The sequence below is a fragment of the Miniopterus natalensis genome, chromosome 1 (assembly GCF_054644295.1).
Source record: "Miniopterus natalensis isolate mMinNat1 chromosome 1, mMinNat1.hap1, whole genome shotgun sequence".
Classification (NCBI taxonomy): domain Eukaryota; kingdom Metazoa; phylum Chordata; class Mammalia; order Chiroptera; family Miniopteridae; genus Miniopterus; species Miniopterus natalensis.
In genome coordinates this window covers 200,940,172-200,951,872 of record NC_142081.1, presented here as the reverse complement: position 1 = coordinate 200,951,872, position 11,701 = coordinate 200,940,172, and positions in this window count along the sequence as shown.

The following is an 11,701-nucleotide window of genomic DNA, read 5'->3' as shown; positions in this document are numbered from 1 at the left end:
CATGTGCCGGCCGCTCGGGCCTCCGCGGCTGCCTCCTCCTCCTCGCCGGCCCGGCGGCGCCTCGGGCCGCCCGTGCGGACGGTTGAGGGCGGCGGTTGGCTCCGGTGGCGGGCGCGCTCAGCTCAAGGACCCGGCACCGGCGGCGGCCATGTCCCGCTCAGACGTCCGGCCGCACGGCGCGGGGCGTGGCGACCGGGCGCCGCTCCCATTGGGCCCCTCGGGCGCCCGCCGCCGGCCAGGTGAGGGCGGTCCCGGCGTGCCCCGCGGCCGACTACCGGTCCCGGCGTGCCCCGCGGCCCAGCCCCGCGCGCTGCATTCTGGTTCTAGCCGCGCCGCCGCGCCGACGCCGGGGGAATTTGGGCGCATGCGTGGCGGGCCCTTCCGGCGGCGGGAGCGGCGAGGGCGACGAGCGCAGACGGCCCCGCGGGGGCTGCAGGGGGCCGGGCGCCGCGCTCGTCTCTGGGCGGCCTCGGCCGCGCCCGGGGAGTGGAGCCCCGGGGTCCAGGGCGCCCGCCGCGTCCGCCGCCCGGCCTCGCGCTCCGCCCCGGCTCCGCGCGGGGGCCTCGGGGATTCCCCGGGGGCCGCGCCCGACTCCGCTCCGCGCCCGCCGCCTGCGCGACCTTTGGGCCCCACCCTCCCTTCGCTAGAAGGAGGTCACGCTCGCCGCCGCCCTGGGGGCCGCGCTCCCCCGGGGGCCACGCCCGGCGCCTGCGCCCCGACCCTGCCCCGGGCTGCGCCTCGCCGCGCTGCTCCCCCCGCCCCCGCCCGCGCGCCCCGTGCGCCTCCCCCGGGCGCGAGCGTGGAGCTCCGGTCCCCGCAGCCCCTTCCTGCAGGAGCCGGGTGAACCGCGCGGCCCGCGCCCTCCCCGGCGCCCTCTGCGCGGAGAAGGAGCCCCGGGCCGCCTTCCTGAGCCAGAGCTGCCGGCGCCGGGCCCGGCCGCGATGGGAGACGGCGGTGCCAGTCAGGGCGGGGCACTTTGGAAAGGACATGAAGTGCCCCTGTTGGCGCTGGGCAGTGAGCCAGGGACACCGAATGCGGGTTCATCTGGGCGCACGTGCCGGAAGCCGAGGCCTCCCCGGCCAGCAAACGATGAAGCCGGGCCCCTTTCCCACCCACACCCCCAGGCGGCGAAGGACAGGCCTCGTTCCTGCGCCCAAGGTCACGCCCTAGCCAGGGTGGACGAGCTCCCAGGGGCGGACAGGGCTGGCATTTTAACGCCCAAAGTGTAGGGGTGTGGTCGCCCTAGTACCAGGAGCCGACAGAGCTCCCCTGGCCCCGTCCCACAGCCTTGGTGGGGCAGGGAGGTGAGGCCCCGCAGAGGGCGCACGTGGGACTCAGAGCTGGTCCCTGAGGCTGCTGAGGGTCCCAGCTGACCCCAGGCAGGGCTGAGCAAGAGGCAGTGACGGCGGGATGGGCACGAGTGTCTCTTTTCAGGACTTTGAAAGACATTGGTTGGGGAGGTGGTAGGAAAGCTCCCCCCCCCAAACACTTGGGATGCCCTGGCCAGCTCTGTGGGGTGGGGGTAGGGAGAAGTCAAAAACAAGGTTTCTAGGAGGGGCAGAGGGGTGCTGTGGCGGGGGCTTCTGGGCAGCACCTGTGAGTTCTCTGTAGCCCAGGCTGGTTGGAGTGTTAGAGAAACTAATTTTTCAACAATAAGCTTATTGGGTTTTCTGATTATCTAAAGAACATGTGCTCATAGTAGCCATTTCAAGTTTATAAAATAAGTATAAACAAGTCGAAATACCGTGCAAAACCTAGTGCCACACCCATGGCCAGCTTTGTGCTCTGCATCTCCACGCCACAGTCCAGGTGTGCAGAATCATGGCTCTGCTGCTTTGTTTTATTTATTTATTAAGTATGTTTTTATTGATATCAGAGAGAGAGAGAAATATCAATGATGAGAGAGAGTCATTCATTAATCAGCTGCCTTCTGCACAGCGCCCTACTGGGGATTGAGCCCACAGCCCCGGCATGTGCCCTGACCAGGAATCGAACTGTATCCTTGTTCATAGGTCGATGCTCAACCACTGAGCCACACCGGCCGGGCCAGCCACTGTGTTTTAATAGCGTGGACTCTCTTTGCCCTTTTCTCTCTCGTTTTTGGGGACTCTCTTCTCCTCTTTCCTGTGCTCTCCACAAATTGTACATAACCTTCCATAATTGCCCAGCATTTACACCAGAGACAAAGAGTGGAGGGAAACGGTGGGATGTCCCGGCAGCAGGACCTCCCCAGGTAGGGAGGTTAGAGAATCAGGTTAGAGACCGTGTTAGGGAATCAGGCGAGGGATTAGGTTTAGAGTCAGGGTGCCCGAGGGAGACTCAGCCAGGCTTTGAGCTGTACTTCAGCCACACTCGGGTGCAGAGCAGGTGAAGCTGGATTTGACCAGGTTGGGGTTTTGCCTGAAAGTATGATGAAGGAAGGGGGGGACAGTGGAGTCAAGGTGTGTGCAAGAGAGTGACAGGCTTGAGGGGGAAGTTTGAACTGGGGAAGAGAGGAAAGACTGAAGAGGTGGAGGGGTGGGAGGTGACAGGGCCCCTGGCCTTGGGGCCTGCTGGGCCTGCAGGTTTGGAGTCGGGTACCAGAGCGAGTGAGCTGGCGAGAGAGGGATGCTTGAAGCTAGAATTGGGGCTTCAGGAGACAGGTCTTTGAAGCGAAGGTGGCCCCTTAACCCTTCTGCGTCCCTCTGCTGCCAAGCACTATGGGCAAGGAAGGAGCCTGGCCTGGCCGGTGTGGCTCAGAGGTTGAGGGTCGACCTATGAACCAGGAGGTTATAGTGCGATTCCCGGTCAGGGCACATGCCAGGTTGTGGGCTTGATCCCCAGTCAGGGGCATGCAGGAGGCAGCTGATGGAGGTTTCTCTCTTTCATTGATGTTTCTCTCTCCCTCTCCCTTCCTCTCTCTGAAATCAGTAAAAATGTTTTTAAAAAAAGAAGAAAAGAGAAAAAAGAAGGAAGGCTGGACTGCCAGCCTCGGCCCGTCTCCGGTGACTGAGGAAACGTCTCTCTCAGGCCCTATTGTTGAAGGGGTTTCCGTGTATAAATCTGAACTTAGCACGTGGATTCAAGAACAGACCCTGAGAGGCTGGGTTTTCGGGTCAGTGCGATTGCAAAGGTATATTTTTGTAAACCTTTAAAATTGTTTTGTGCCTCACTGTGTTAAAGTGAAGCGGTGTCTGCTGAGAAGTAGCCCGGCCCGAATGGTGCAGTGGTCCCAGCCAGCAGGGCAGCTGTGACTTGTTCCCTTTTGTCCCTGGGATGCAGTGATGGCATCGGTGGGCCCACCGGTGAACTGACAGGAACTGGGCTGCGTAGAGGAGCCTGTGTCTGGCAGTTCGCTATTTTTATAACATGGTAATTGAGTTGAACACAAAGTATAGCAACTGATCTCCCTCCTTCCTGGCTGAGTGAGCCTTGGTGAAATAGTGATGCCAGCATCCTGAACGCACCCCGGTGGGCAGGTTCTGGCTGCGGCTTCTGTTTGAAACAATGCTTGTGCTTTGGTTGCCGCCCAAAGCTTTGAAGTATTGCCGGGGATGGAGCCTGCAACCAAGGTACATGCCCTTGACTGGGAATCGAACCCAAGACCCTTCAGTCCATGGGCCGACACTCTAACCGCTAAGCAGAACAGGCGAGGGCCTTTTTTGGTCTTTTAAAAACAGTTCTTAGCTGATACTCTTCAAGAGCGGTGCGTACCTAGAACTGCGCCACTCATGGAAGGAAAGGGTGCCTGAGAAGGTGGGTGTCTTCCCAGGGCTGTGTTGTTCCCCCCAGGGCCCTCTGCTGGGAAACAGGATCAAGTCTCCACAGTGCCTTTTGAACTGCACCCTCCAGGTTACAGATGCAGGGCAGTATCGTGTCAGGCCTCTGAACGTAGCTTATCTCCTACCTGTTTTATGATACCTGGTGACGGCCATGCTTTATCGGAGCCGTTTTTCATGACGTTATTCTAGAGTTTTAGAATTGTTTTCTTCCCAGATGATGATGGAGATGCTAAATTTTTTTTTTTTTTAAATGGTGCCAGGTACCACAACGGTAACAACTTTGCTGTTTTCTGGAGATCTGTTTTTTACCTTTTTTTTCCTTAATGGAGTGTGCTGGACGCCTCTATAGCTTTGTTCAGATGACTGCAGAACCTGGAAGAGCTGTTGCTGGTATTGGTGCATAACGTAGTGCTGTCGGTCTTTTTATATAAAAATACATAACTATATATACAGATATATAATTTGAATTTTTGGAAACTAGCTGTGCTGTTAACCTTGGAAAAACTGTCCCGGTTGTATGGTGCTGGGTTGGCACTGTACAGAAATTAACAGCCATATTGGTCTGGAAACATCCGACGTCTTTTCCGTTTGTACAGGGGTAAGGCACTGCGTTAAATATGTAAGGTCTTCATCTACACAGATTTGACTACAGAAACTAACAAAGTATTCTCTAAATAATGAAAAAAACATGAAATAAAGTGAAGCGATGACGTGGCCAAGTCCTCAGGGCGGTCGGGAGCCACTTTCTTCTGTGTCCACACGCAGGCGGCCCTGCTCCCAGGAGCCCCCCATGCCCCTCTAACATCACCCCTCTCACAGGCAACCTCTGCTTTGGCTTCCACCCCCCAAAATCAATTTTGCCTGTTTTTCACTTTGTATAAGTGGGATCAAATAGCATATGCTTTTTTAAATCTGGCTGCTTCCATTTGACATTATATCTGTCAAATTCACCAGCATCGTGGGTAACAAGTGTTTTTTCCTTGCTCTGCAGTATCCCATTATACAAAGAACCCCAGTTTGTTCATCAGTCTTGTGGTAGAGGGACCCGCTGTTCGGGGCATTATGAGTAATGTTGCTGTTAACATTGTCGTTTGTGGCACATGGTGTTTGTGGCAGGTGGCATTTGCGGCACCAATGCTTGCCTTTGACAGGAGCAGGCTTGCCGGTCAGGGTGTGCTGAAGGCCAGCCTTCGCCGCTCCTGGCAGGTGGTTCTCCAGGGTGGTTCTACCAGCTTACCCACCCCCGGCAGGCAGAGCGGTCACTCCCAATCCCCACCAGTGCTCGGGTTTGTGGTTATTGTGAAGGTCACTCTGGAAGATGTGGGGCTGCTTGTGGTTCATTCTGAATTCCTTTCTTGCCTACAGATTTCGAGGCAGTTTTTCATATGTTTTTTTTAACATTTTTATTTTAAAAAATATTTTTATTAGTTGATTGACTTTAGAGAGGAAGAGAGAGAAAGCGCGAGAGAAGCATTGATTTGTTGGTCCACTTATTGATGTGGTCATTGGTTGCTTCTTGTATGTGCCCTGACTGGGGATTGAACCCACAACCTTAGCGTGTTGGGACAACGCTCTAACCAACTGAGCTTCCTGGCCCACATGGTTTTTTCAAAAAGAATTTTTATTGATTTTTAGAGAGAAAGGAAGGGAGAGGGAGAGAGGAAGGGGAAGAGAGACAGAAAGAAGCTCAATGTGAGAGAGAAGCATCGTTCAATGTCTCCTGTACACACAGAGCCTTAGTGTTGTTTTCAGCCCCTGTGTTTGCAAGAACATGTTACAGAAGCAAATAACTAACATACCGCACGGAATTACAGCGGCACTCGCCTTATGCGTGGGTCAGTTCTGCTGCTTGGCCTTTTTGTTTATACTCGAGCCAATACCCAGTGGTTCCAATTACTGTGGCCTTATAACTTGTCTTGATGTATGGTGCTGGCTGACCTCCAGCTCCTGCTGCTTCGAGTCTGTTTTGGAAGTTTTTGATGTCCTTTGATGAACAGAAGTTCTTAATTTTAGTACAATTTGTCAATATTTCCTTTGCTAGCTAGTGGTTTTTCCCCCTACTGTCCTTTTAGAGAATCTTCCCTGGCTGAAGGTCAGAAGGGTGTCCACTCGTATCTTCTACAAAAAGAATGAACGAGCCCAGCCAGTGTGGCTCAGTGGTTGAGCATCGACCTATGAACCAAGAGGTCACTGGTTCGATTCCCAATCAGGGCGCACGCCCAGGTTCCAGGCTCGAGCTCCAGTAGGGGGCGTGCAAGAGGCAGCAGATCTATGTTTCTCTCTCACTGATTTTTTTTTTAATATATCTTTATTGATTTCAGAGAAAGGAAGGGAGAGAGAGTTGAAACATCAATGATGGGAGAGTCGTCATTGATCAGCTGTTTCCTGCACACCCTTGATCAGGGATCATGCAAACCGGGGCATGTGCCCTGACCGGGAACGGAATCATGATCTCACGGATCCTAGGTTGATGCTCAACCGCTGAGCCACACCCGGCCGGGCTCATTGATGTTTCTATCTCCCTTCCTCTTTCTTAAAAAAAAAAAAAAAAATCAATAAAAACATATATTTTTTTAAAAAGAGAGAAAGATTTTCTTTTGCTGTGTAAGACCTGTGCAACCTAGAGTTTCCTGGAGACTGGCACAGTGTGAGGTACGGCCCAGCTTCCCATTTTTACCCTACGGATCACACAGCCCTTCCACAGGCCTCCATGTTCAGGAGTCTCCTTCCCCCAGTCTGCGTGTCCCTCTGTCCTGGACCAAAGTTCCGTCCGGTGTGAGTCTGGTCCTGGACTCTGTCTTCTCTCTCGTTGGTCAGCTGTTCCCTCGGCCATGGACCCCACTTCCTGTGATTCTGACCCGAGGCCCAGTCTCCCCGAAGCTAAAGAGGTCCCTGCATGAGACCCTGGCGAGTCAATGGGTTCACGTGGCCGCCTTTTGGGGTGAAGTTTTGGCTGCTATAGGTGAGGCCCACCGCCTCTTTCCTCGCCGCCGGCCCCTCCGGTTTGACTCAAGTGCCTGCGCATGGTTTGCATCCCACAAGGCCGAATTCTGCTGGGGCTCCCTGAACGTCTGGGACGTTTAAGTCGGTGTTTCTGTCAACTTTGGAAAAACTTTGGCCATTACTTTAGCAAAAAATTTTTTTCTGTCCCACGCCTACCTTTCTTTCTCGGGCTCCCAAGCACCCGTCAGACCCTGTCGCCTGGTCCACCAAGTGCCCGAGGCTCTTCCTCACGCTCCCCTCCGCGTTCTTCGGGTGGGCACTCCCTGTGGAAGCTTATTGGCTTGCTCTTCTGTCTCCTGCTGTCTTCCAAGCCCTTCCCGTGACTTTGTCATTTACGTACTTTTCATCTCTAGAGCTTTCATTTTGTTATTTAAAAAAAAAATTTTTTTTAATTGATTTCAGAGAGAGGAAGGGAGAGGGAGAGGAGATAGAAGCAGCATCTTGTCGGCTACCCCACAGGAAACTTGAGCCGGATCTGTCCAGCTTCCTCACTGAGTGACTGACCGGAGGAACTGGGTGTGATGATCACTCTTGACCGTTCTTTTGATAACAGACAGGATGTGTTTGGGGAATGTTTTGCTCTAGGATGTGGCCCCTGGGGACAGGGCAGGGATCCCGGTGTCTCAACCGTATGCCAGGGACGGTCAGGCGGCCTGAGTGAGGTCTGCACTGGGACGGGAGCGCCCGGGGATTTTGTTCTCTGGTGAATGGAGGCCTCGCCCTCAGCATGTGCAGCCCAGTCCTCAGCCAAGGACAGTGGGCGTCTTGGACTCCCCTCCGCACAGTTGCCTCTGTCGCTGCCCCTCAGCTCGGCCCACGGGGTGCCCGGGTGGACCCCATCTCCCTGTGCCACCAGACTGCCCACACAGTGAGAGCTGGGGTGGCCAAGGCGACCTCAAGCATTTCCCTTCCTTGGGGTCACGGTCCTGCTCTTCCTGTCCCCACCCCCTGAAAACGCTGCCTCATCAGTTTTACGGTTGTTTGCAGTGGGAGGCGGCCTGGGGCAGGCTTCTCTGTTACACAGATCTGCTTTTTAGGAGAGATCCGTCCAGCCCTAGCTGGCTTGCTCAGTGGTTAGAGTGTCGCGGGCAGACTGAGGGGTCCCGGGTTTGAGCCCAGCCAGGGGCATGTTCCTCAGTCGCAGGCGCAATCCCGGCCGCCAGTGGGAGGCAACCAGTCAGTGCGTCTCTCTCACAACGATGTTTCTCTCCCTCTCTCCCCACCCACTCTCTCTGAAAAGCCATGGAAAAAATATCTTTGGGTGAGGGTTGGAAGAGAGCGAGAGATCCTTCCATATCTGTGGAAAGCTGGTGGGATTAGTTAGCGGTGATGACCCCGTCGGGTGCTAAGTTTCGATAAAGCTCCTGCAGAGATGTAAGGTGTTGGCTCCAGGGGAACCAGGTGGGGGGAGCTCTACGAGCCTCAACTCTTCCCTGTGAATGTAAAATTATTCCAATAAAAATCATGAGCCCGGCCAGGCGTGGCTCAGCAGTTGAGCGTCCAGCCAGGATCCAGGCGATCGGGGTTCAATTCTTGGTCAGGGCACATGCCCTGGTTGTGGCTCGATCAATGACTCTCATCATTGATGTTTCTCTCTCTCTCCCTCTCCCTCTCCTTCCCTCTCTCTGAAATCAATAAAGATATATTAAAAAAAAAATCATTGAAAGGCTCCATCTGGCTGGGGGAGTGGGGAGGGGAGGGCAGGCTCTGTGTCCCGCGTGGCTGTCCCCCGGGCTGCTGTCCCCAGCTCAGGCGGTGAGGCCTGTCGCGGAGTCCAGCACCCAAGAGGCCCCCGGCTTCTACCCCTCGCTGCCCACCCAGGGCTCAGGGAGGACTTTTTATTTTTCCTTTCTGCCTCTCTGGGCTTTAATTTCCCGCAGTTTTCATAATTAGAAAAAGAAGTGTTGCTTCTGCACAAAACAATGTTTCTTCGGCCAAAGCCTGAGCTGCAACAGCCCGGCGGCGGCTGGAGAGGGACCGAGACTGGGTCGGGGGCGGGGCCGCGACGGGCAGGGGCGGGGCCTCGCGCGGGACCAATGCGGGTGTCCTGGGGGCGGGGCCTAGACGGAATGGGGGCGGGGCCTCGCGTGCGTGGCCAATGCGGCGAGCGGCGCCGCGGAGCGGGGTCCTGGGGGCGGGGCCGGGGCGGCGGGAGGCTGCAGCCCGCGGGCCGCGCAGTATCTAACCCCGCGGCCCCAGCGCCCAGGCGGGGCCCCCGCGTTACCCCCGAACCTGCGAGCTCCGCTGCGCTCGGCTCCCGCAGCCCGCTCCCCGGGCCTCTCCGGCGGCTCCGGGGGAGCGCAGCGCGGCAGGTGCGAGCCCGCGCCCCGGTGGACCCGCCGTTCCTTCCCGCGCAGCGCTTGGCATCATCTTGCAGACCGGGCCCCACGGGTGCCCCAGGCCGTACCACCAGCTAGGGGTGGGGGTTGAAAAGCGTCTCCCGGGAGACAGGCTGGCTCCCAACTTCCTGCCCGCGAAGGTGACCTTATTTGGAAACAGGGCCTTTGCACACGCTCGAGTGGAGAGAGGTGGTTAGGTGGGTCCCACCCCCATGCCTGGTGTCCTCGTAAGAGAAACAGGCCGGCGACCGCACCCGGAGAAGGCCATGAGGAGGTGGGCCCGGGCCTGCCGTGGTGCTGACACCCAAGGAGCACCAGGGCCTGCGGGCCACCAGCAGCAGCTAGGACGAAGCGAGAGAAGAGTCTCCCCAGAGCCCTCGGAGGGGAGGGAGGCCCTAGGTACACCCGCTTTCAGGCACCTGGCCTCTGGAGAGAAGACTTTGTGTTGCTTTGTGGTACTTCGATGATGTCCCGAGGAACCAGCACGGGGGGGGGGGGGGGGGGCCAGGACTGGAAGCCTGGCAGTCCAGCTCCAGGCGGCGTTAAAGATAAACTTGGGCTGGGACTCGTCCAGCAGACTCAGCCAGCCTGGGAGGGGATCGCGGAAGGCTTCTGGAAAAGGGTATCACAGCTAAGGCCTGGCGTGGGCATGGGGAGGGGAGGAGAGGCATTCACTTGGGACCTGCCCAGGGTGGGTGTTCGGGGCTGTCCCAACGGTGACATCCAGGGGGAGTCAGCCTCACAGACCGGGAGCCCTGGGGAAAGGCCGGGCTGGACAGGCAGAGCCAGCCAGACACCCGCCCCCCTCCTGAAAGTCCAACTTGAGTCTGGCTGAGGAGTGGAATTTGTGTGAGGGGCACTGGGAGACCTAGCAGGTGGGCAACGTGGTCAATTTTGTGCTTTAAAAAAATTCCCCTGCCCGGCCGGGTGAGGCTCAACAGTTGAGCGTCGACCTAGGATCCAGGCAATCGGGGTTCGATTCCCGGTCAGGGCACATGCCCGGGTTGTGGGCTCGATCAATGACTCATCATTGATGTTTCTCTCTCTCTCCCTCTCCTTTCCTCTCTCTGAAATCAATAAAGATATATTAAAAAAAAAAAATTCCCCTGGCTGGGTGCAGAGGGTAGACTAGAGGGGAAGAAAGCTGGGGAGACAGCTGCCCCTAATTCCAAGCAGAAAAGTTGAACTAAGGCCCTGGGGGGGTGGGCAGAGCAGCAGGAGAGACAAAGAGAGGAGGGTTAGGTTGGCTGGGGTGGAATCTCCAGAAAGCAGATTTTGTGGGTAGATGGATCTGTAGTTGTCCCCAGGACTGGACCCTGGTCCTGGGCTGCAGTTTGCTCTTGGAGGTGGCTACTGAGACTGATTACAGGCACCTAAGGCCTCTTGGGGGCCCCAGTAGGCCAGCCCCAAGGCAGGCAGAGAGAGGCTTGGGTAGGCAGAGAGGCTGGGGAGGCCTCCTGCTCAGGCCTCTCAACCAGTGCTTGGGGTTGGGGGCTAGCAGGGTTTCAGTCTACATGTCCATCTTCCCGCCTGACCAGGACCCCTGCTCAACAGATGGGTGGCCCATGTGACCTGAAGGGCCTTGCAGTGCTGTTTGCTGGCTCCTGGGGGCTGTCCCAGTGGACTGAAGTGGTCCTTGGGCTGGGTGGGAGCTGAGGTAGGGCCTGGCCTTGGGAAAGGCCAGCTTCTAGCCTGGAGAGTAGGTTGTGTGGTCAGGACAGGGAAGGGGCTGCTGGGAAGGTCTGGGGGCGGGGAGGCCCCCCACTACTGCTGGGTCTGGGCCTGGCCTGGGCTGAAAGGGCCTCCTTTCCCTCCTCTCCTTGGAGGCAGGGGCCACTGGGGGCATGGGAGGAGGGGCGGCTTGGGACTGCTGGTTTCCACTTGGAAGCCCTCTTTATTTGGCCAGGGATAGAGAAAGGCTGGGGTCAGAGTGCACGCATCCCCATGGAAACAGCAATGAGCCTGGCCCCTGGGGGACCCTGGCCCTGGTGGGGGATGGGGAGGCCAAGCTGGAGCTTGGGGGCTCCTTCAGCTAAGGGGCCTGGGGCTTGCCTTTGGCAGCAGCTCTTACAGGGAGGTCCAGGCCCTGAGCTACAGAACCTGTGGCAAAAAGGAGCAGGGAGGCAGAACCGGCTTCAGCTGGGCCACAGAGAACTGAGAGGGAGAGTGGACTGTACCCTCCAAGTGGGCGATTAGCAGACAGTGGACAACCAGAGGTAGTGAGGCTGCAGGCCTTGCTGCCAGGGGACTCCCAGTTCCTCTTGACCCCGTGTTTTGTGGCTGCGGGGCTTGTTCTAGAACCAGCAGGCAGGTTGCGGTACCCTGGTCCTAAATGCCCAGCTCAGCTCAGCCTCAGCCTGAGAGGCTGCCTGCAGGGGGTGGTAGTGGGGTAGCAAGTGGGAGCCAAGATGCAGTGCAGCTGAACCCCAACGGTCAGAGCAGGGCAGCCCTCACCCTCTGAAAGCCTCGTCTCTGTGGTTGCTACTTTACGTCGACTGGATTCTTAGTCCCTCCAACGGCTGCAGTGACCCCCATCTGAGTACAGAGTTTTCATTCAGGGAAGTGATGAGTCTCAAAGAGACCAAAACGAGGTTGGAC